We start from the raw sequence: 25614 nt of genomic DNA on the forward strand, positions 1-25614 counted from the left end.
AAGTTTATTCATATTTTTGGATAGGTTGCTTAAGAATATATGTTTGGTGAGAATAATAATATTTTTTCAATTTATTAATAATAATTTAAAGAGTAAAATAATGAATAGGAGAACAAAGCTTATGCACATCATTTACAAGGAAAGGATCCAGAAAAGGAATGCAGGGATAACAAAGAGTGCAATAGGTGCCATAATTGCTGATCTTCACTCGGTTACTAAAAGTTCTCAGGAAGGATTTGTTAAGTTGATATCATATAAACTAGGTAAACATTATTGGTAGAATCTATAACCTGTTTTAACCATTGTGCTCGATGTCATAAATCAACATGCGTCAATGGTTTTGTTTGAAGTTTATTCAACTTTCTACTTAATTTTATTTAGAAAGCGCCTTTAAAAACCAAACAAGATGTGTAGCCCAATGTGTTGATGTTACTATCACAATGTAATGTTTGCATCATGTTTTCGCATTATTGATCAAGATATTCACGTAAATAAAGCAATAAAGAAAAAAAAAAGAAAAAAATTAACTGAAGGATTCAGAAAATGTGCTTTGATGATATTTGTACACTAATTTCATTTTTTATTAAAATGAACCACCTGGTGATAGAAAGGATTAGAATAGAACAGTTCCAAGATCCTTAGAAGTTCTAAAATCCAGAATCAAAATCACAATGATCTGAATCTAAAGTTGCTCATATTTTCTCATACAACTATGGATAACACTTTACAAAAAAGGGTAAATTAAAAAAACATTAATAAACACTAGTAAATGCAATAATAGGCATAATTATACAACATTGGAATAGTAATTGTCATTGTTAGGTCTTTGTATTGTAGTTCACTTCTTATTAGTTAATTACTCTTGTGGCACTGGTGCACACTCTCCAATAGGACACCATTAAATAATGTATTAATTAAGACATTATGTGTGATCGTGAACAGCATTACCTTAGTTAACGTCCCCATGAGCAAACAACACTGTATGATTACTAGGCCATTAGTGAACTGTTAATCAACTGTTAGTTAATGCTTACCACTGCATTAACTATGAATACGTAATGCTTTAGCGTACCCTTATTGTAACTAAGGGTACATTGGAAATGTTACCCTACTTTGTATTAAAACCATGGACTGTATGGGAACTCCAAAAGTAAGGCATATGATATTGTCTTTCAAATAATGCTCCTGCTAATATATATGTGTAACAAATATATAAGGACTATATTTGTTACAAGGAACAATATAATTATCTTAAAAGTGCATACTAAGTGCATGCTTATACTCATGTTACATTCCATTCAATCATATCATTTGGCTACATTTCACTTCTACTGCTATTAGCATATTGATTATATGCTACTTGCTACCTGCATATTTGTATTTTATAAGGTAATATTTACTTACGCAGATAGTTATGTGTTGGTCTCCCAAGCCACTGGTGGTTGATCTTCTGACCATAACGTGTGTCGGTCAAGCATGGATACGCGTTTATTCTTAATGGAAGCCCTCTGACCTCGGAATGGATGCTTTCTTCAGAAGTCGCGGAAGCAGACAAGTAAAAAGAAACAAAGTTCCCCAAAGATTTCTCAAGAATAAATTAGCACATGTTGCTGATGACATTTCAACCACTGTACCCAGAGATCCAAACTAAACTTTCATTACACCCTCGATGCAAACATACTAGGAAGCATCAGTTAGAACGACAATGCAAACACAACCACGAGCTACTAGTTCCCCACCACAAAACCCAGTAGGAACGCCCTTCGCACTATTTCACTTGCTTCTGCTTGTGATCAGCCGAGCTGCTAGAGGAAACCACTTGGAGCTCACACCCTTCCGTATCATGACTTTTCTTGTTACCGTCACACACACACACACACACACACACACACACACACACACACACACACACACACACACACACACACACGTTTTGTTGAGTGCTTTAATGCCTGTCACTGAATCGTGTATATTTCTGTCATCTTTATACATCTTTGATCATTCTCTATGATTGCACCCGAGCACACACCTTTAAGTTGTATTGAAAAAACTGTATACAAAAAACAAAGATCAGAGTACATAGAAATATTTGATCTCACAACCATAGAGAAATTACTTTTATTTATATCTGGCATGAATGAACATCTTATTTTGAAGGGGTCAAACAATAAGGTTGAGAAGGAGGGGGGTCTTTCTGTCGTTTAGTGTTCGTCCTTCCACTGTCAGATGTCCTTAGACTTTCCCAATCACTTTATTCCCCTTACCTGTGCATCCTTGATAATCTTCCAAACTGCACCTCATTCCCCGATCAGTCTCTCCCCATATATTCATGTTCACTTCCTTTGTTCTCCTGTCAGTTGTTTGTCATGTCCTGTTCATGGAACAGAGATGTTGAGTTACTATATTGAAGGCATTTTTTGTTTTCTCCATTTTGGATCTACCCCTCCTGCTGCCCCTTCAGCACCTGACCCTGACGGAACGAATCGACCAGAATCATTGATCCAGCAGTTTGTTTGATGGACGATGAACTATGTGATCTTGCACTCTTCATTGCATCTAATTTTTTTTTGAAGAGGGCACCTCATGGTGGGGCCAGTGATCCAGCTGTAAGGATGTCTCACGGGAAGTGTCCATTTGGCTCAAGAACATGTTGCCTAGGTCGGCAAAGGACTTCCTCAGCAACCCAGTTACCCAATCTGATTCACTGCCTGCTTGCCCCCAGCATACTAGCTTCAAGCCTGCTACACTCCCACATGCTAACCTCCAGCCTACACCACTACCTTCCTGTCCTGATTCTGCGGTTCCTCAACCCATGAGACATTTATTGGACCCTTGGCTGGGTGGCGCCAACTGGGCGTAAGCCTGGTCTTAACTACGCCTCGTCGTAACTTGGCGTTCTAAGTCCAACCTAAACGTTACGCCGGTTGCACCAACTGGGCCTAGCGTTCTTTTCACTAAGACCAGGCGTAAATCCTACGCCTATGTCCAGCAGCCGCCTTTCACAGGGACTGGTCTTGCGAATTTAGCGGGAAGCGTGGAGTCTCAAGAAGATGACGTGATCATCGTGGCTCCTGACTCCTCTGGGAGACGCAGCCGCCCAGAGCAGCCGAGATGCAGCCGCCGACACTCTGTGGCGCAGAGAGTCTCTGCGACTCTCTGCATTGCAGAGAGTCTCTGCAACTCTCTGCGACGCAGAGACTCTACCTGAGTTCCCCGAGACCCCGCTGTCCGATCTTCACGAGACCCCATTGGCAGATCACATGAGACCCCCTAGACCATCCCTGCCGACACTCTGGTCCTGGTGGAGCTGCTGGAGGTCAAGAGTCTCCAGGCTGTCATTGCCACTTCCGGATCAAGGGAAGCTGCTTCGGTAGCACAGTCCTTTCCCCACTGAAACACCTGTCCTTTCTGGGTAATTCGGTGCTGAGGCCCGGCGACGGTGGCAGGCGAACTGTCTGTAGTATGAGGCCAGATCCAGGAAGCTTCTCGGTTCCGCAATGTTCTGAGGGACGTGCCAGTCTCTTGCTGCATCCACTTTTGCAGGGTCCATGGTCTCCCCCAAACCACTGACAAAGTGGCACAGGAAGGCCGTCTCCCGCCGGAATAGGTGGCACTTACTCGGGTGGAGGCATAGGCCGGCCTGGCGAACGGCACAGAAGACGTCCCTCAGATTACCTATGTCACCCTCAAACTTTGCAGCGTAAACAAGCAATGTAAGTATGTCAGCCAGGACTCCTTCCGTGAGGCGTTCAAGGTAGCCGGCGTGTTGCACGGGCCAAAAGTCATCACCTTGAATTGCCAAAGCCCCTGGCCGATAGCCACTGCGGAGGTCGAGGAAGCTGATCCAGTAGGACCCTGTGATGTGATCAAGGTCATTAAGGATGCAGGACAGCGGGTAGGAGTCTTTGAGGGTGACATCTTTGAGGGTGACTTTGTTGAGGCGGCGTTAGTTTACGCAGAAGACTGGAGCTACCCATTGACTGCTGGAGTGATCCATGATGCCCACCTACGCCATCTCCCGAGTCTTCTGCTCAGCCGCTTGGTGAGTGGCAGACAACAGAGGCGGAGGCAGATGGGGCGAGCATCGCTGGTATTGATGTCGTGTTGCACCAAGTTGGTGTGTGTGCAGTCCTCATCCATCAAAGATGTCAGAGAATACCTCCATCAGCTCTTGCAGCTGGCCCCCCTGGTCGGCCTCTAGACCCTCGCAGCTCCTCTCCATCAGGTCATCCACGGACTGCAGGGTCTCAACTGACGGTGGTAACTTGGAGGATCCAAGGGCTATTGGTGGCTGTTTGGAGGACCCCCGAGCTGCTGGTGGTGACGTGGAGGACCCCAGGCTGCTGGTGGCGATGTGGAGGACCCCCGGGCTGCTGGTGGCGGTGTGAAGGTCCCCAGGCTTTTAGTGGTGACGTGGAGGACCCCAGGGTTTTTAGTGGTGACTTGGAGAGCCCCGGGCTGCAGTGTGTCAGCGCTCCTGTGCTCAGGTAAAGCTTGGACCTGCCAACGTCCACCGTCGCCTCCCGCTTGGTCCACATTTCCAGTTCAATGATGCGGGGTCCTGGATGTTGGCCAGCCAGAACCGGTGGTCCTTGCTGTTGCCAGCAACTGACGCAAAGAGAACCCCTTCCCGAGCATTCTAGCACATTCACCAGTGTTTGTGGGTCACTACCCACATATCCTACAGACAGCGGTGCCAGGTTGGGTACCACGGCGGACCAAAAGATGGTGGACCCTCTTGTCCATAAAGGCACTGCAAGGGGGTCATTCAAATTGCAATCCAGGTACAGGCCATTTGCTTGGCTGAGCCGGCTGGTGGGCAGCGTTCCCCTCGTTGCGCTGGCCTGTTCTAGTTTAGCGACGGCTGAGGTCCCAGGCATCACGGAGTGTGTTCTACTTTTGCTCCTCTAGCTTTACAGCTCCGATTCTGTGTGGGAACAACCTACCCTTGTGTTTCACTTGCCTATTCGTGAATAGACGTAGGCAGGATCCAGATCCCTTAGCTAGTCACACCAACTCAGAGGAGGACTCTCCTCCTCTCTCCCATTGAACCCCATGTTATTCACCGGCCGCTAACACTTTTGGGGGAATGAAATGTTCCTGCTAATACATATTAGCAGGAAGTAATTGTCAATAGGCGATAGGGGGTGCTAATGTCCCTTTACCCAGGGAAACGAACATTACATATACAAAGGCATTAAAGTAGTGATATTTAAGGGCATTAATTCATTACAGTAGTCCGGAGGATCTACATTTTTTATTCTCAACAATGTAAAGGAGGATCTTCCTCCCCCTCCGCACTGGAGAAGCCTCCACTCGTATTAGTCACCAAATGGTCATTCCTTTTAATAAACTAATTTGATTAGATTTATTTATTTAAACTCAAAAATTCATTGAGGGCAAAGCCCTCATTTGCAATGATGATTCCCCATGCCAGTTATACCAAACTCACCCCCTAAAACACAGACATTCAACCCTGATAAAGCCTGCATTATCCAACCACACTATTGATGGTATAACCTTGCTGGTGAGATTGCAAGGCCAACGAGGGTTCACGGCAGAACGAAAGATGGCGTGTGCATGTATAAAGTCTTTAAAATACACTATTTAAAGAGATTCCTAATTTACACATGACATACTGATTAAAGACTAGATTTGTTTGTCCAAAGGTGATAAGTGTTACTATTCAATGGAGGCTACTTTAAAAACGTAGCCTATATTTAAGAACATACTAGATTCTTCCGACTATTCACTCTTCTACCGTGTCTTATCCATATAACACATCAAAAGGAGAGGTGTTCCAATCATTCACTTATTCAGTGATAGCAAGAACCAGACAGTGCAGAGCCTAAGCCACCTATGACCCCTCAAAAGACCCCTCAAAAGTCATGTGTGAGAGAACAGATTTTCTCTCGAACATGACTTTTGACAATCAAATGTGCATTTCCAATAAAGATGTACTTGAGTGGAATGAAAGATAAAGAAATCGCGTTTTGCCATGCTATTCATCTAACTTCTTGGCGTTCTCTTTAATTCTGATCTTAGTCCAAAGGAATTATGATGGTAAATTGTATACACATCAGCAACGGAGAACCAGATGATAGTTCTTTCATATTTGAAGATGTGATGTTCATGGAATGAATTTTGTCAAAAAAAACACGCCTTGTTAAAATCACAAGCTTGGTGTTTACTGTCCCGAGTAGGCTGCGTTGAGTCATTGTGCTGAAGTCATTTATTATTCATAAGCGTATCTTTGTCCGCCTGCAAACATCAAGTGTACTTTTTATATTTAGATATTCTCTAGGATCTTATTTTTTAGGAGAGCATACAGGTGAGCTGCAAGATATGCAGCATCTACAGAAACATTCCAACAATATTCGCCCATAAGAAGAGCGCACTGTCACGCCGTCCAGTTCTGCCACCTAGTGGGGGCCAGTCTCATCATCCATTTATCTCCTGCTCTCTAAACAACTGCTGGCAATCCTCCATCAGCAGTGGCGCACAGTATTTCCACCCTGGTTCTAGAGACAATCATCACTAGATTGCACGTAACAGTTAGTACCTCGTCCCTGGCCCTTCCCAGTGTCTCTAGATTGTTTAGTCGTTGTGTTCCGTCGATTGCACTAACGATCTCCTCCCTGTGAACAGTGTTGGCGAACCCCCGCCTGTCCGACTACCCTCCTTTCGCCGAACCATCGCCTGTCTGACTACCCTCCAGTCGCCAATCTGACTACCCTACTGTCGCCAATCTGACTACTATCCTGTCGCCTAACCCTCGGTAAAGATCCTTTAATTTAATCTCTGTGTCAATCTCACTCTGGATCAAGCATTTGGGTCCACTCACTTTACTTCCCCATAACACGCACAGCTCAGAGACAGTTTCATCAAAGGGTTACTGTGTTTTTTGGGGTGCATTGCAAACCGCTACCTCTGTATTTGAGTATTTCCTGGTATCAGTGCGAGCCCAATTGGTTACAGAGGTCGGAGGAGGGGTGAAGACAAGGAGAGGATCAGAAGAGGAAAAGTTATGTAGGAGATAAGGGGACAGAAAATGTGAAGAAGAGAGGGAGAAGAGAGGCGAGGGGAGGTATTGCATTACACACAGGAACACACTCCACCTACACCTACCAACAAATCAACTTGAACTTCTCGGTGGTGGTGGCGGATACGCCAACAACACAAATACACCACCACCGTGGCATACCCCAACCCTTTAACCCCACACAATGTCACAGCCGCAAAGGACCTAGCAGGGTCGGCAAATTTCTAACTGGCTCGCGGTAAGTATACTGTTGATAGTTATGACATAATGGCTATTAATCAAAACCTCTAAGCAGAATATTAACAAAAGTTTCACTTCCGTGAAAAGTGCTAATGAGCTCACGTGATTTTCAGAAGGTTTTTGAGTAGCAGCCATACCAAAGGCCCAGGAGCAGGGGCCTGTGGTGTTGCAAGGAAGGAGGCTCCAGCTGTGTCGGGGGCGTTCCTGTTATGTCACAAGAACGCCCAATTGGGCTTTCCTGGTAATGTTTCATTGGCCAATCTCTGGGTATGATGTCATTTCCTGTATCCGTCTGGCCAACAACACCATATGTACACGTGTTTTTGAATACCGGAGAAATGACACAAATACAACATCAACATGTCATTTTATGCATTATCAAATACAAAGCAAATTAGTTGTCACAGATATCTAATCCTTAAACATGAACAAAGAATAAAATAAGCATTGCACTGTTCTCTGCAAGTTTGTTATTCACAGTATAACATAACTTTCTAATGATGCCATTAACTTTTTTCCTCTGCACAAGAATAGTTTCAAAGAAACATCGCCAACCCTAAAACAATAATAAACGCCTGAGCAGTGCACTGGTCTCTGCGACTTTGTTTATTACAGTATCATTGTCCAAAGACATGAGAATTCTCTCTCAGTGCACATGAGCATGAATGCCTCAAGTTTATCCTGGGTCAAAGTGCTCCTGAGTCTGTTTTTTATGAATTTCACTGTTGAGAAACTTCTCTCACATTCTACTTGTGTGATGGACAATGTTAATAGCAACCTGTAGGCAAGTCCAATCACATGGTAGGCATCAATTAGCAGATTGTACTGAGAGAGGATGAGATGAACACCAATTACACAGTGCAGGACAAACAAGTTTTGCTCTCTAGTTCAACATCCTGCTGTTCCATTGAAGGATCCGCCTCACTTTCTTGTGGCATTTAGCTAGCCTGACAGTGTAAGCCTCGAGAGGAGACATCTTCAGTCTGCCCCACTGACCTGCAAGGCTGTAGAGTTCACTACATAATGTGCCAACTGTAGCTCTATCGTCAAACTTAAGCAGAAATTTGCTTATTTCATCCAGAGCCGAGCTGGGTAGTCCATTTTCAGACAGGCAAAATCTGAGCAAGGTTTTGCATTGATAGAAAACCTTCTATGGATACTGTCTGTCACTGTGTTCACAATGACATTGTGAACTTTGACCTTGAAGTCTGAATCAGCTGATGCTAGCTGCTCATCTTCTGCAAGCTCTCCTGGCATTCTTTTCTTTTTTCTGAACCTTCTCCCAGGAAGGGCAGTCTGCACTACCCTCTCACACTCTTCCCCCTCTTGCAACTTTTCATTAGCCCACTTCACAAACTCATCAGCTGCACTCTTAACTACTTCAAAGTCCCTAGCACACTCCCTGAGACCCTCCTCTGTTCCCTCAACCAGACGTTGTATTTTGAGAAAGGGGATGTCTGCTCAAGAATGCAAAGGATAGTTTGTGCAGTGAGCACTGTCTCATACCTCAAAAGGCATTCTATGAATCCCTTTGCCTTGGCCCTCACAGTTGGCTGTTGTGTTCTGTCATCTACAATGGTGTGCAAAGTCATAAGCACTTCAAGGAACAAGGCTCCCTGAAGATTCCCAAAACACCCAAACACTTTCCTTAGTGCCTGATCCTTAGCCCAACACCTAGCTGCCCTATTTGGCACAGTCTTCTGTGATACTTGTCCTTACTGATCTCTTCCCACTTCCGCATGCGCTTGTATGACTCTCTTAGGAAAAATGCTATATCATTAAGCAGCAAAAAGAGGGATGCACTTTCCACAACACTGCCTGTTGTGTCTGCCAGTACAAGATTCAAAAGATGTGCATAACACCATATATGAACCTGATTGGGGGACTGCTCAGAGAGGAATGTAGAAAAACCCAAATAATGTCCCTGCATATGAGGTGCTCCATCTGTGGAGTTGTCCACACATGTGCCAATATCGATATTAAGCTCCTGTAGCACCTGCAAAATGCTGCCCTGTAGATGACTCACACTCCACCATAGCAATCAGTCTTTCATGAATGACATCTGTTACATATCTGAGGATGATGGAGCACTAGTCTTTGCTGCCTGTATCTTGTGTGGTGTCAATTTGGACTGAAAACATGCCAGCTTGTATTACTTCTTCGGCTATAGTCGCCTTTATCAGTTGGCTGATGACATCCACAACTTTATTGAATGTGTCTTTTGACAGCAGTGTAACTAGAGGCCCTCTGCCTTTTGCACCAGATCCATGCTGCTTCCTGCTGTTTTCTATGCAAGTGTTTACATGCTGTTGTAGGCAAATGTCATATCTACTCAAGAGTATAATCAACTTTAGGATGTTGCCATGATTAACAGCAATGTTTAATTGCTAAGCTGTAACCTGCCTCCTCATCTCCCCTGTAGCTAAGGCCACATTTACCGATAACTTTAATAACGTCCACAATGCACTCCATCTTTCACTTGGTCAGCACGCAATGACATTTGGTTGACAGTCAACAGGCTTTTCACATCTGCCTTTTGTACATTCAGAATGTAAGCATCTGCACTATCTCTGTGTGTCTTGCTTTTTTCGTGTTAGACTATTTTTTGGTGAATGTGTTTCCAGTCTTTCATGCCTCTCTTTGAGAGGGCCATCATTAACCAGAGGTGCTAGAAAAACAGAGCAGTACAGAGACATTGTAAGTCAGCCACTTGCGGTTGGTCCCATTTTTGCTATTCAAAACTTTTGGTATAGCAATATTAGGGGTTTGTTGAGGATGATAAGAAAAAAATAAATGTATATCCTGTGACTGAGGGCAAGCAAAGTAGTCAAAACTATCAACAGACTGATCTTCATCTGTCTCATTCCTATCTTGTGGTTCAGGGTTCTGCTGCTGAGCTGCTGCCTCTGTAATCATTCCCTGAGTCTGCTCTCCCTTTCACACTTCCTCAAGTTTCCCTAGAGTTGTCTGCACCTTTATCACATAAAAAACAATAATCTGTAAGGCTTTAGCATATTTGTAATTGAAAAGACGTTTTTACTGAACCAATTAAGATTTTGTTCAATGGCAAAATAGGCAGGCTTATTCCATATTACTTTACTATTACTAATGATAAAAAATATAACGGGCCACTACTCTCATTTGGGCATAGAAGGTATTTTTATTGGAACTGATGCTTGCTTGTTCACACACTAGCTCACCTGTTTCTTCCTCACTACTTCCACCTGGCTCTGCCTCTGAAACTAATGCCCCGTCCACACGAAGCCGATTTCATGGCGAAACCGCAAAGGTCTTGTACGGTTCGGCCTTCCGTCCACACGAAGCCGGCGAATCCGCTGACCGAAACCGCAAACTTCTGAAACCACCCTCGGAGGTGGTTTCAAATCTACCCGGTTTCGTTTTGGATTCGTGTGGACGCCTGAAACCGACTGAAACCGTAAACCATGACGTCATCGCCCCACCCCTCGACCCTCTAGCCAATGACTGGTAAGCCCGCGGAGTCTCAGAACTCACAACAACAAGGATTTCTGTAGCAGAAGCAGCGCCCCTTATGGGCCTGGAATGTGTACTACAGCGTTTCTACAGATCTACCCGGTTTCGCTTGGCTTCGTCTTTACGGAGATACTGCGAAACCGGATAGATCGAAACCGTAACGGTTTCGCCTGTTTCGGCTTCGTGTGGACGGGGCCTAAATCATAAAAATCGTCATAAATCTCAAAACAAATCTCCCCTTTTTTAAGTCAAAAATTCAAGTCAGTTTCATTTTTGTAGTGCTGAATCATCTATCATCGTCAATTATTTCAGGGCATTTATCATATAGACCAGGTCTTCATCACACAATAATTCTAATAATATTCACTTAATGAGCCATCCTATCGGCATACTGGAACTGTGGCCTCATGGCTGGTGCTTGGTGATGCATCTTGTATCTGAGGGGATACAAATCTTTGGCCAGTTATGTGGCGTCGCATCATAATATTATTTAAATAATGCAACGTTAGGTTAGACAGGGTATATGTTACAACGCCACGCAATTCATAGACTTGATAGGCTAATTAATTAACTTGAACGGTGCAGGTAAAGTTGCAAAAAGTCTGACCGGCCCGCCGGGAATTCCCGGTCCTCCCGATTAACCACTCCGGGCCTGGACAGAACGTCTTACCTGGGAGAGTCTGTCGCTGCGGTTTGTGCGTGTGGGTTCTTACCTTGGCACGTGTGTCGATGGCGGAGCCGTTATGTTTAAAAACATAACGTCTTACCTGGGCGAGTGTCGCTGCGGTGTGTGTTATTACCTGCGTGTGTCGATGGCGGAGCTGTTATGTTTAAATACATAACGTCTTACCTCGGCGAGTGTTGCTGTCTTTGCCTTGACGTGCGATGAGTGTGTGTGTGAGTGTGTGTGTGTGTGTGTGTGTGTGTGTGTGTGTGTGTGTGTGTGTGTGTGTGTGTGTGTGTGTGTGTGTGTGTGTGTGTGTGTGTGGCTGCGCACGTCTGTGTGCGTTTCCGTGTATTTTCGTGCGCATGTGCGTGTGTGTGCTGTGTGAGTATGCGGTGTGTATGTGCGTGCTTGCGGTGTATTTATACGTTCGCGTGTGCTATGTGTGTGTGTTTGATCTGCAGGCTGCTTGGAACATGCGCACATGAGTAACTGGTACGACAGGCCTGCTATTATAGTAGTAAGATATGTAGCCTAGAAGTTGAGTGACACAAACTTTGTGTTGGGGCCAGATATACAAGGCTGGTTTTTTTCTTTTACGTATATCTATACCTGCAACCGGGAGTGCCGAAAGCAATCAAACAACCACTGCTGTGGATGTAACTAAATCATGTCAAGATGTAGGCCTGGCAAAGTGAGGAGATTTTCTTATTTTGTTCTTGTGTGTGTGTGTGTGTGTGTGTGTGTGTGTGTGTGTGTGTGTGTGTGTGTGTGTGTGTGTGTGTGTGTGTGTGTGTGTGTGGGGGGGGGGGGGGTGTGTGTGTGTGTGTGTCCAGACCGAGCACGGCAACCCTCCTCCACTCCATCTCGACCCTCCTCACAGTCTGCACGCCGGACATGTGGCCGAGAGGCAGCAGGCAGCTGCTGACTGGGTCGGGTTGACAGAACCACCTCCACAGGTGTGCCTCATCCAGCACCACGGCGAGGGTCTGGGGCCGGGCGAGGCGGACGTGCTGCCCTAGACGCTCCGGCTTGAGGCCCCGCAGGAAGGCGTGGAGAGCCACGTCCTGCCGTGCAGCGGCGGGGTAGTCCTGGTATCCGCGTCTGGTGTACAGCAGGACTTCGGCAGCGTAGACTCCCAGGCTCTCCTTCTTCTTTTGGCGGCGGTCAGCCGGCTGGCCGAACCACCTCTCCAGTGCCCTGATCATGGCCTGGAGCCCTCGCTGCTCCTCCGGGTCCAGAACGTGCAGCAACCGTGCTGCTGTCCCCTCCAACGCCCAGAGCAAGGTTGACGACCAACTCTTCTGCACCCCAGCTGTTGTGCCATTGAGCCAGGCGGAACTGGGCCAGGTATGGCTCCTGCGGCGTTGCCTCTGTTCATTTTGGAAGCTTCACCACTGTCCTTGCCACCAAGGGGCGGTGGACAGCTGCCTTTTCTCTGGCCGCGGCCACCAGAAGGCGCTGCGCTCCAGTATCGCAGGGTGTGTCGTAGCGGGTAGGAACTGTCACTTCCTCTATGGGCTCGACCTTCTCCACGAGTGCAGGCCATATCCCACTTCTGACACCAATGTGGCGAGTAGCACAGGAAGGATGAGACGGGAGCCCAAGTTAAGCAGTCGTATAATTCTTGCGCTCCTTACACTGCACGACTGAAGTAGTTGCCTTTAATTAACACACACACATTACACAAAGGAAATCACTCCAGCTAACAAATCAACATGAACGTCTCCAACACAAATACACCACCATCTTGGCATACCCCAACCGTTTAACTCAAAGGTCCAACTGGTGGTCTGAATCCCCCAGGATCCCTTGTGGCACACTGAACACGGTGACCATGCCTAGGGTCGCCACAATATTAAAAACTGACCTTTGAACCGACTTCATAATGTTTAACTGGAGTCCCCGGTTCGGGGGTGAAGTTACAACAATACACAATTCTAGCTAGGTAAGCATTTTTATTTGATTAGCTAAACAGTAACCTACCTACTAGGCCTAAACCATTCACTTACCCTCTCATATCACAGCAACAAGGCTACACAAATTAAAACAGGTCACATAATTTACTTTAAAAATGTTAAATATAATTGGATGAGGTAGTACATGGCCGTATAGTGTATTTTGATGTAATGATTTTAACCAGAGCTTTTAAAATCATGAGGGCCAGCGTAGCTGGATAGTGACAAGCAGCATACATAATGAAGGCTAGAAGTAGGGACATGGACAATTTATCAGGAGGAAGAGAAGAAAATAAATGAAAAGGAGAAGACAGTATCCTATACTGGAGAGAGCAGGAGGCTCAGAGGCTTTTTTGGCGTTTTATACTTCTACTCTACTCCACAGTTTATTTGGACACTGGGTTGTTTCTGTTGTGCATAAGAAGGCTTGGGTTTTGTGTTTGTGTTATGGCATGATATACTACAACAATAAATATTTTAAATGTATGTATTTTCGTGTTCTTGTTTTGTAAAAGCCATTTCTGTTTTGGATTTTTCCCACGTACTGTAGTCCCATGCCCCCCTGCCAAGACTTCATGCCACCCCTTTGCCGACCCATGGAACATATTATATTGGTTTGCGTGTCCGTCTGTAGGTCTGTGTGTCTGTAGGTCTATGTGTCTCTAGCTCTGTGTGTCTGTAGGTCTGTGTGTCTGTAGGTCTGTCTGTCTGTAGCTCTGTCTGTCTGTAGCTCTGTTGCTATGTCTGTCTGTAGGTTTGTGTGTCTGTAGCTCTGTGTGTCTGTAGGTCTGTAGGTCTGTGTGTCTGTAGCTCTGTCTGTCTGTGTGTCTGTAGCTCTGTCTGTCTGTAGGTCTGTGTGTCTGTAGGTCTGTATGTCTGTAGCTCTGTGTGTCTGTAGGTCTGTCTGTCTGTAGGTCTGTGTGTCAGGGCCAGCAGACACTCATGAGGTATCTCAGGTTTGGCCTCCTGCCTCACTCAGTGTTGTCTGAAGCCACTGATGGACCAAGAGGTCGCATGAACTCAGGGTTCACCATCTCACCATGACCTTTGTGACCTTTGTAATTAAGAAAAGAAAGCAAGAAGAAAGCGTGGAAGAAAGCAAGTCACAGTGATCCACTCTGCCTTCAGGCAACGTTGGATTTGGCCGATTTTGATAAAATGTCTTCTTTATTGCACACAGCAAGGTGAGTCTAAAAACGGATTATCATAATGGTTAGGCAATTAATAATAATAATGATGATAGTAACAATAATAACTTTATGTACCGGGTCCAGCCACCGTAGACCGTAGCTCCTTATCAATGGATCCATAAGACAGTTCACACTCAGCTGCAGTGGATGAAAACGTCTTCAGTAAAAGGACTCAACAGTGACTGTCTGTGTTTGAAACCCTAGGGACACTCTGCCCCCCTGGCCCCCCAGAGCAGCAGCTGGGCCTCTTGGGGTGAGTGCTGGATGGCTCATACACACCGACAGGGGGTGGGTTTAATGAGAGGCTGCACTACTGCTAGTATCCACTAGATGGTGGAAAGGAGCCTACGTTTGTATCTTTATTATATTAGCATTATTCATAGAAATGTCACGTTATAAATTAAAATAATAAGACCCATTGCCCTGAGTAATGGGTTTTAAAGTATTCAAGTATTTTTAAAGAGCGTGCCTATTCATTGAAGGACTTTTTCGATTTCAAGGGGCACTATTAGAGTCAACCGTGTCTCAAAAATGTCCACAACATATGAATATAGGTGTTATCCGAGTACCCCCTGCTCCCTGGGGGATAGTGCTGCAGTACGGTGTGTTTCTCAGGCTGCCCGACCTGGCTCAGGGCTGCTACCTGAACGCCACCCTGCAGAGTCTCCTGACCCTCAGGCTCTTGAGGCAGGAGATGGAGCAGACGGAGAAGGCCGTGCACAGCCTCTGCACAGCTGCTCAGGTACACACACAGACACACTCGCACGAGCACACACACACACACACACACACAGAGACTAACACACATACAAGCATGTACACACACACACACACACAGACACACTTGCACGCGCACACAGACACAAACACACTCACACTAACACGCACACACTCACAAACACACACAAGGATAAAAAAAGCACACACACTCACACTCGCACACACACCAACACACACACACACGTTTACATTAATTATTCTTATGTTAATAATATTCTTATTTTATTGTTAATATTATTATCTTCAAGCCTGTATATTATATAAATGAACTTGATTGAGCTCCTCAAATTAACTCCTTTCTTTCCCAGGGACTTTGTGGCCATCGGGGCGTCGCGTCGCTCTAACAGCATCCACCACAAAATGGCCGTCCTTTAAGAGGAGTGTGGGGCTGCAGGCCCCGGAGTTAGGGACAGCGGACAGAGGGTGAACCCCCCCCCACACCACACAGCTCAACCCAACAGAAACACTAATAGATCGTCTTCCCTCCCTTCTATCTGTGTGAATTTATCTGGTGTATTCAATGTGCTTGCGTTTGTGTTCTTGTTGTTAACATGTTTGTGTGTGCGTCAAAATGTGTCTGTGTGTATGTGTGCTTCTTTTCAATGTGTGTGTGTCTGTGTCTGTGTCTGTGTGTTGGTGTGCGTGCTGTGTGCACCTGTGTGTGTAGGATGCCCATGAGTTCCTCACCTGCATGCTGGACCAGGTGAGGACTCTGTCCCCCCAGCAGCTCTGAGAATGGGGAGCAGGACCTACACCTGCCCCGTGGGGGCTCACCTGCTCTCCACTATGCGGAGCACCAGGACCTGCAAGGGGTAACTCCACCACATGCACTCACACACTCATGGCACTCTCACATCCCTTCTTTCTATCCCAACTATTTTACTGCAAAACTACAATACAAAATGGTTGTAGGTAGATGGTGGTCCTCTACCTACAAACCTCCCTTTAGGTCTTGGCCCTCCCTGTAGGTCTTGGTCCTTCCTGTAGGTCTTGGTCCTCCCTGTGTAGGTCTTACAAAAAAAAAAAAAAGATAATAATAACAATTTATTTTATATAGCCCCTTTCAGGATACTCAAGTCGCTTCACAAGAGTGGAGGTGAGGGTGTAATGTATGTGTAGGCAAGTGAGTGAGAGTGCAAAATGCGCAAGGCACTGGGTGGGGTCGTGAGTTAATGGCCATATAGGCCTCAGAGAAAAGGTGTGCTTTCGTGTACTTTTTGAAAGTCTCCACGGAAGGGGCACAGCGGATGTTGGGGGGGAGAGCTGATTCCACAGAGTGGGGGCGGACACGCAAAAAGCCCTATCCCCAAAGGTCTTGAGTCTCGTGCGGGGAATTGCCTGCTGGTCCTTGTCAGAGGACCTGAGGGACCGCAGGGGGGGGGTAGGGGTGGAGAAGGTCAGAGAGGTAGCGGGGGGACAGAGCGTGAAGGGACTTGTATGTGAGTAATATAATTTTGAATTTAATGCGGAACTTGACTGGTAACCAGTGGAGCTGCATCAGGGTGGGGGTGATGTGGTGCCAGGGCTTAATGCCGGTTAAGACCCTTGCAGCTGAGTTCTGCACATATTGCAGTCTGTCCAGGGGCCGGTTGCACCAACTGGGCGTAACTAAGCCTGGTCGTAACTGCTAAGTAGGTCTTAGTTACGACCTGGCGTTAGAATGGAACTAACGCCGGTTGCACCAACGGGACTTACGCCTGGTCTTAACTACGCCCGGTCTTAGCCATGCGCGGCCATGTGAATGTTCCATGGTATGCGCATATCACCCCGTTGCTAGGATACCTCTTGACAACAGTTGTTTACTATTTTACTTGAAATGCTGTTTGACACCGAAATAAATAATTCATTCGTTCACTCATTGTCATTCATCAATTGTGTTAATGCCTAACAATAAAACACTGCAAACGAATATAATTAAAATATGTATTTGTAATGTCTGGTTTACGACGAGCAGGCATTTAGACGGGAATGGTTCTGTAGGAGAGATTTGTTTAATGTGTCGGCCTATATAAAACATATAAACATAGTTAAAACAACATTCACAACTGATTATAAGTTGAGAACGGACTAATCGGCCAGCGATATCTTCCCGACAGGCAGTCGATCTGTGAACACTGATCATATCGCCGGCTGTGCTTTGAAATGCAGTTTAGCGAAGCGTTGCAAGGATGGTGGTAAAGCTGCATTGGATTGGATGTAATTGCTATAGAAACAGCCTGGAATTTCAACTCTACGCCTGCCCCTGACCAGGCGTAGGATTTACGCCTGGTCTTAGTGAAAAGAACGCTAAGCCCAGTTGGTGCAACCGGCGTAGCGGTTAAGTTGGACTTAGAACGCCAAGTTACGACCAGGCGTAGTTACGACCAGGCTTACGCCCAGTTGGTGCAACCGGCCCCAGGGTTTTAGACGGGAGACCGGTGAGTATGGCGTTGCAGTAGTCCAGGCGGGTAGAGATGAAGCAGTGGATCAGGGTTTGAGTAACTGAGTCTGAGAGTGAGGGTCGGAGTCGTGCGATGTTCTTCAGGTGGTAGAATGCAGATCTTGTGACATTCTTAATGTGGGACTGGAATGATAGGGTAGGGTCAAGGATGACACCGAGGTTGCAGACTACGGGTGATGGGGTGATGGAGCAGCCATCCACTTCCAGAAGTAGATCACCAACCTTCCTGAGCAGTGACCTTGGGGCAACCACCATGAGTTCAGTTTTATTGCTGTTCAGTTTGAGGAGGTTGGAGGTCATCCAGGTTTTTAGTTCTTGCAGACAGTTGATGACTGGACCAGGCAGGAGCTGAGTGGAGGGTTTGGTGCTGATTTATAGTTGAGTGTCATCAGCATAACAGTGGAAACTGAGCCATGATTGACTGGAGCCAGGGTGGATTTGGCATCTTTCAGGGTGACGTATTGTTTGCGGTTGGAAAGGTAGGGCTGAAACCAGGAGAGAGCTGAGCCCCTGAGGCCGATGAGCTCAGCGAGACGGGTAAGGAATGGAATGGGACACTGTGTCAAAGGCTGCAGAGAGATCGAGGAGGATGAGAATGGAGATGAGGGACAGTGTCCTCCCTGTGTAGGTCTGGAACCCGTCACCATAAGTGACCAATCTGTAGTAAGTCTGAACCTGCAGAAAATGTTGATGCCACAAATCAAGATGAAACTGTGATTGATGAAGACAGGAACGAGGAAGATGGAGATGAGATTCAGACTTGAGTAAGACGATCCACAAGATAAAGAGTGCCTTCTAGACGATTGACACATAATGACCTAGGGAATCCCTTAGTGACCATTTTACAAACACTATTTCAGAATTTAAGTACAGCTGTCACTAAATCCCTTCTAGAGCGTAGTTTTACATCAGTATCCAAACCCAAAAACAGGTTAAGGAACCCATTCAAATATGCAAAGGGACTTGCATAGATTTAAGAGGGGAGGATGTAACCTCTGTAAAAATAGGTTAAAATAGATATCCTGTCACTTTAGCAAAGTGCAGTGGATTCAGCCAATCAGAATTGCTGTAATGTTGCGCATGCGTGAATTCTCAAATCAACGCGAACTTTCCAGACAAGCAAGACGCTATTGAACTAGAACCAGTGAGCGACATAAAGATAAGAACCAAAACCTTGTTGTTAACCTTTATTTTCCATTTTTGAAAGTGTTTTATGTCCCGGTCAAAACCCGCATCCACTTCAAGATTCTGCTCCTCACCTTCAAGGCCCTCCACAACCTCGCCCCTCCATACATCTGTGAACTTCTAAATGTAAAATAAATGTAAATTTATTTTACATTTATTTTACATTTGTAGGAGTTTACATGTGAACTCCTACACACCAACACACCCACCCGCACTCTCCGTTCCTCCTCTTCCATTCAATTCACTGTTCCTCCCGCCCGCCTGGTTACCATGGGGTCCAGAGCCTTCAGCAGATCTGCCCCCCACCTCTGGAACACCCTCCCACCTGACATCCGTAATTCTGAAGTCCCGTCTCAAAACACATCTTTTTAAACGGACATATTCCATCTAACCCATTTCACCCCACTTATGTAAATTGTTCAATGTATCTTGTTCTTGTGTTTTTTATGATTGTTGATTTTGTTTTTTGTTTTTAAACTCCCCTGTATGGTGACCTTGGGTGCTTTGAAAGGCACCCTCAAATAAAATGAATTATTATTATTATTATTATGTTACTGTTCCGTCTATAGAGATGTGTTTTACTTGAACTTTGATATTGTTTTTGGACTGAGAAATCGTCGAGTGACCTGAGAGTTCTGAAGCCACGTTACGATCCACGAGAGAAGATGGAGAGCCTTTCCCAAGAGAAGCTGAACTACTAACGGCATCTCCCAGATTAATCTGCCTTCGGGAGGAGGACACACGCTGTTCGAATCAGAGTTGCGGTAAGACTGTTTGGTGCCATCGTTATTTCGACCACGAGTGGATTATAATTTTGCGACATTAACCCAACGCGCACGCAGTAAAGGCCTGATTCCACCGGACGCGTTACGGCAGCGTTACAGCTGCGGCACGTAACGCTGCTCCTAAACCAGGTTTGTCAGTGTTTGTTAGTGTTCTGAAATATTGGCCCACTAGTACCCCATACTGTTCTTAAACCACCTACCTGACAGGATGTGCTAACTATGGTTTAATCACAGAATGGGCTCTTAGTAGGATTAAACCGAGGAGCTAGGTCAACTTTTCAGAACTCGGGCACAAAATGTTTAGTCTTATTGATGTCCAAGCATTTGACCAAACCACAATGTTAAAAGCTTCATCACAAGTACAAATGTTGCATTTTATATCTTACTTAATTAAATGTAAAGGTGAATATTGAGCTATAAAAAGCACATTTTAAAAGTAATATTGATCTATAAAAAGCAATTTCTTTAGAGGTCCAAACTACTTCCAATATGCAAGTCACAGCCAAAATCGCGGTCTTTCTCATCTCATACAGGTGCACTGGATGCTGCTGCTGCACACATACAGCAATTGGAAGAAACAGTCAAGGAGCTGACGAGAGCTGTCACAGCTGAAAGTGGTTCAAGTGCCTTTTCACAGATTTTGTGTCTCAGACAAGGACATCATTTTTTACACCAGATTCACATCAAGAGATGTTTTTTGTGACTTCTGGGAGGCTATTCAACCATCTGCTTCCATGTTGGTTTATTGGTCGAAAGATCAGAAAAATAAACAAACATTTGAACCCATTTCTCCCAGTCCAACGTGTAGACTGCAACTGGTTGAGTTTTTTCTCTTCTGCTGCCGGGTTGCTGCAGGACTGCAAGAGAAGGTGCTGGCTGACATGTTTCAGGTCAGTGTGTCCACTGTCTCCCATGTTGTTATACCGTGGGCCAACTACCGTTACCTGCACCTTGGCTCCCTCCCCATCTGGATGAGTCAAGCAAGTCAAGAACACCATGCCAAGCAAATTTGTGCAGTACAGTCCAGATGTTCGGGTAATCATCGACTGCACCGAGGTGCAGTCGATGATTACCCGAACATCATCTTACAAGAACACAACAACCTTTAAGGCCTTGATTGGGATTGCCCCTTGTAGTGCTGTGACTTTTGTGTCAAGTCCCTTCACCGGCTCCATCTCCGACCGAGAGCTGACTGAACGAAGTGGACTGCTGGATTTACTGGAGCCTGGAGATGGCTGCATGGCAGACAAGGGTTTCACCATCGAGAAGCCACTAGCTGATCGTGGGGCTACGCTGATTATACCACCCTTCAAAATGACAGGTAGGCATGAAAGGAATGAACATTTCAAATTAAAACTGTGACCATTAAGATATGTAGACAAATGTTTAAGATGGACTGAAGCACTTACAATAATAATACTAATTAAATTATCTCTAACCACTGCGCAGTTCACCGAAGAGGATGCTCTGAAAACACAAGCAATCGCCCAACTTCGAATCCTCGTAGAAAGAGCAATACGCAGAGTCAAGGAATACCGCATCTGGGAACGCACTGTCCTCTCACCTTGTCTGGGACAGTCAACCAGCTGTGGACCGTCTGCTGTGTGATGACCAACTTCCAGGGACCACTTGATTTAAAAGGCTACATCCCTGTTGAATAGTGTTTCTACTCAAACATGTACCTATAAATATTAAACATAATATATTAAAACGAGAGGCACTGAACATTTGGAGTGGCCCTTCATTACAATTACATCGGAGCTGTAATTCTGTATACTGAAAACATTGTATATATTGAATGACATGTATGTAATTGAATGAGAAGTCTTTCATCTATAATCAATTTTAAAGTCCAGTCAGTCCATCCTGAAAGTATTCAAAGTAATGTTAATATGTAATCCGTATTTATCATTTATGTATCTAATTATGCTTTCTATTTTGTTTAACATCAGTAATTTGTGTATGATATATATTTTTTGTTTTCTTTTACATGTTCAAAATAAATTTCAATCAAATCAAAATGTAGTAAACGATGTACTCAGAAAAAGGGAATTAATTAAATCATTTTATTCTTTCAGTTCCTTTATTAATTCAGTTCATTTCACATTAATTTTACCTTCTGCTAAAGATACAAATTCATATATATGTACCAAAGAAGTACAAGTCTACCTTATTTTTCATCTCTTTTATCATTTCATCATCCCTCCAGACTGAGCTGACGCCAAACTGACGTTAGCATAAGCCAACCTACCTAGCGTAAGCTAGCTAGCAGACACTCACCTTCGTAGTCGATATATTTCTCGAAAAATAAACAATCCCTTGTCCAGTTTTGAGTGGGCTGTTATGGAGTGTTGTTCGGTAAGTCTGTGAACGTCAGAAACCGTGACTTTTGGTACATTTACCAGGGATGTCGTGAAAGTGAACTGCCGGTCCTCCATCATCGGTTCGCCTGAGTGATGAGTGATTCACCGGATGTCACAGTGCACAAAGAACACCGAATGCGGAAGTACTACGTATCAGCGTGATAATCCCCCATACTCATCTTATGTAGCCTATCACAACTTCAAATCAACATTATTACGTCATGACCGGTGGCACCAGGTCAGCAGTCAATCAATCAAAGGGTCTCAGAGGGTCGGCAACATGGACGACGAGAGACTCATTGTCGAAGTTCAGCTACATGAAGTCATTTATGTACCAAATCATCATTTTTATAAGGGCAATGGCCGGAAGGACAAAGCGTGGCATTTAATTGCAGTCGTTTTGGGAGTGGAATGGTACATTAGGCTTAGGATTATCGTTTTATAGAATACGGCTGGCTCGCAAGGCAGCGTTGCTGCCGTAACGCGCCCGGTGGAAATGCAAGCAGGGCAGAATCGCAGCCTTTCAGTGCCGCAGCCGTGGCGCGGCCGTAACGCGTGCGGTGGAATACCATGCATTACCATTCAATTTCTCCAAAGAAAACAGGTACATCTTTGAAGTGATCGAGACCATCTTTATGAAGCTTTCCACCAACTGCACACTGCGTGTCAGGATCCTCAAAACCAAGCTTTTACTGTAAGTCAGCTAAAACCTGACTCAAAAAGTCAATTTATTAAAGCGATACTCTACATATTTTTCTTGTAATTAGCCTCTCTCTCTGAGAAGAGGATATATATATATTTTTAGACTGTCAAACACTCCTGTTTGCTTGAAGACGACAATAAAATGTCTGTCCTTCACCTCTACATAGACATTTTATTTTGTTGACCTACTTCCTGTTGTTCTTGTGCTGTTGCTGCGCTTTACTTCCTGCAAGTATTTGATTCAAAACGATCAAATCACTTGCTAATCTGACTCTAAAACTAACATAACAAATCACAACAACCAAACCGGACCGTTTACACCATTGGAAAGTTTACCTGATGACTAAGCAGAGTGAATCCCGTTTACTACTGTTCATTGGAGTTAGGCTAATTAGCGGTGGGTGATCTCTACACATCCGTCTCTTGTAAAGTCACAAAAAAATGTTATCCTCTTGTCTGGATCGGGGTCGAGAGGCTAATTACCAAAAGGAAAGAAATGGTAGGAGTATCGCTTTATGTTGCTTTTGGCTACACGCAGATGTGCATGCAAAACTTTTTTGTTTTTGTTTTTACGGGTGTTATATTCAGTTGGATAATGCTGCCCATTTTACAATGTGGTATTGTATTCCTTTAACTGGCATTGTTTTTTTAAAATTTTACATCAAACTGTGTTGTGTTACAGGTGCTTTTACAGGTTTTGCATATTTTTATTTGACACGGCCACTTCAGATGTGTCAGCAATGTTGTGGCTGTTGTTTTTTTTGCACTGTAATGCACTGCACAATGACATGTTTACAAGATGGTAAATATCTTTTGAATGTATTTGAAAATATGTCAAACTTGTTCTGCACTTGGGTTTGCTGCATTAAGACAGCGATTCTCTGCTGCTAGAAGTAGCTACATGTTGCTTGTTCTACTGTCTGGCATTCAGAAATGTAGAATGGAAGTTTACAATTGTTGCTTTTAATAAAGTATGAAGTAAACTTTTAACTTGTTTTTTATTCTTTGAAATGCAATTTTAAATGTTATTATCCTTAATTTGAAATATTAAGTTAAAAACCCTGACTTACTTTTTTTGAGTTTTGTAAAATATAAAAATCTTAGTTGGTATAACTCTAACTTTTAAGATTTACTAATGAAGAAAAGTAAATTATCTGAACAAAAGATTATTAGTTGGCCGAACTGTTTGAAAACAGACTTTTAAATTGGCAGAACTCTCAGAACTTTCAAGTTTGTCTAAAGAAGAAAATGTAATTATACAAACAAAATAATATTAGTTGATGGAACTTTTTTAAAACTGAAGATCTTTTTTTGGGCTCAAAACTCAAAAAAATATTGCAGTAAGTTGCCTTGAAATTTTGAAATTTCTCAACTTTTTATTTTTTACAGTGCAGTAACCAGAGGCATTCTGGTGAGCTCCATCACAGACTCTGCCTCATCAACAAGACACACTCTCTCCGGTGAGCTCCTGTTTCCCACCGGTTCCCATCCCGTAACCGCCCTTATCGATTCTGGGGCCGACGAGAGCATCATGGATTGGTCCCTCGCTCTTCGGCTGGGACTCCATCCAGAGAAACTGCCATCGCCGATGTCCGCCAGAGCCCTGGATGGACACGTGCTGGGGAGGGTAACTTCCCGGACAAACCCTGTGCACATGCTCCTGCTGGGAGGCCACAGGGAGACCATTCAATTCATGCTCCTACACCCAACCAGCCGGTCATCCTACACTGTAAAAAATAAAAAGTTGGGCAAACTCAAAATTGCAAGGCAACTTACTGCAATCAATTTTTGATTTTTGAGCCCATCATAAACGTGATTTTCTTCTTTAGACAAACTTGAAAGTTAGATTTATACCAACTAAGATTTTTATATTTTACAAACTCAAAAAAATAAGTCAGGGGTGTTAACTTAATATTTCAAATTAAGGTTAATATTATTAAAAAAAAAAACACTTCAAAGAATGCAAAACGAGTTTTAAGTTCACTTTATTAAAATTAATAATTTGAAACTTCCATTTTACATTTCTGAATGCCAGACAGCAATAGAACAAGCAACATGTAGCTAGTTCAGCAGCAGAGAATCGCTGTCTAAATGCAGCAAACCAAAGAGCAGAACAAGTTTGACATTATGGTCAAACTTGTTCTGCACGAGACAGGAGCCCAGGTTAAACGGTGACGCAACTCTCGTGCCTCATACACTGCACGATCCCGAGAGCTGCCATTATTTAACACACATCCGCAACACACAGTGCACCGCACACCCAACCAACGGACATGCAAGTCTCGGTAACGGTGGCGGCAACACTACGCACAATAAACAACACACAAACAAGAAAGACCCCAAACCCGTTAACCCAACTTAACCTAACAGAAACAAATTGACAAAAGCTAATAAACCCCTTTTTCCCAACCGGCATCACGAATACCCAGACTCCCCGGGGGGTAGTGTCGAAATGCGCATGCGCACCGTAGTTGGCCCAGCCTCAGACAGAGTCTGACTTAAACCTGTGTGTCTTGCTAACAAAGAGATTACAGTGAGCCCAACTCTTGACCCAATACTCAACATTGTTGGTTGGACTAAATTGCATTGCACAGTTGTACATGAATACTTAAATGTTTTATATTCATTTTACTCAGAAATCATAATGAGACCAACAATTTTGAGTTTTCGTTTTTACAGTGTAGGTCTGTACTGTCCTCGGTGGGGTGTGCTAACTCCAACTAGACAGTGAGCTAAACTCTCTTCTATTCATGAACATGAAGAATGCCTTGAA

The 25614-nt window shown here is 44.4% G+C and overlaps 1 long non-coding RNA gene across 1 annotated transcript; it reads right to left on the minus strand.

Moving 5' to 3' along the window:
- Positions 1-1399: 1399 nt before the first annotated feature.
- On the minus strand, positions 1400-7462 carry LOC115538445 (uncharacterized). The gene is made up of 2 exons (XR_003975322.1): positions 7385-7462; positions 1400-2371 (listed from the first exon to the last, which is right to left on the minus strand). It is a non-coding gene; the product is annotated as an uncharacterized LOC115538445 (long non-coding RNA).
- Between the last annotated feature and the right edge of the window lie 18152 nt (positions 7463-25614).

Source organism: Gadus morhua, unplaced genomic scaffold (genome assembly GCF_902167405.1).
Source record: "Gadus morhua unplaced genomic scaffold, gadMor3.0, whole genome shotgun sequence".
NCBI lineage: Eukaryota > Metazoa > Chordata > Actinopteri > Gadiformes > Gadidae > Gadus > Gadus morhua.